Here is an 846-nt window from a genome sequence, read left to right on the forward strand (position 1 = left end):
ATACTGGTTCTAAGACAGAAGAGTGGTAAGGGTTAGGCAATAGGGGTTAAGTGACTTGCCCAGAGTCACACAGCTAGGAAGTGTCTGAGGCAAGTTTTGAACCCAGGACCTGGTTCTCAATCCACTGAGCCACCCAGCTGCCCCCTAGTTTAATTTAGTTTTAGTTTACTTTAGTTTAGTTTTTTAGTTTAGGACTAATTAAATTTAGATAAGGTCCAGAAAGCCTTCCTTCGATGTCAATCTTTGCCTGAGCTGACTGTTGTTTTGTATGAGATCAACCCATTGCAAGTGTCATGCATAGCCTTTGGAACTGCCCTTTCTAGCAGGGGGCTTACTTTGTGTAATGTCAGGAGGCAGCTCAGTGGATTGAGAGCCAGACCTAGAGACAGGAGGTCTTGGGTTCAAATCTGGTCTCATATACTTTCTAATTGTATGACCCTAGACAAGTCACTTAGTCCCCATTGCCTAGTCTTTAACACTCTACTGTTTTGGAACTAATACATAGCATCGATTCTAAGACAAAAGATAAGGGGTTTTTGTTTGCTTTTTTAAATTTCTACCACATTTCTTAAAACAGATGCTGGACTCCTCAGTGTCTGGGAAGACAGGTACAAGCTTTCCCTGAGATGGGATGCCACTGTGCCATCCTTTCTGTCCATGGAATGTGCCAATTTGAGAAGCCAAGGAAGGAAGGAAGGAAGAAATGAAGAAAGGAAGGAAGGGAGGGAGGGAGGGAGGGAGGGAGGAAGAGAGTGAAGAAGGGAGGGAGGGAGAGAGGAAGAGAGTGAAGAAGGGAGGGAGGAAGCAAGGAAGGAAGAGAGGGAGGAAAGGAGGGAGGAAGGGAGG

This window comes from Gracilinanus agilis, chromosome 1, assembly GCF_016433145.1.
Source record: "Gracilinanus agilis isolate LMUSP501 chromosome 1, AgileGrace, whole genome shotgun sequence".
Taxonomy (NCBI): Eukaryota; Metazoa; Chordata; class Mammalia; order Didelphimorphia; family Didelphidae; genus Gracilinanus; species Gracilinanus agilis.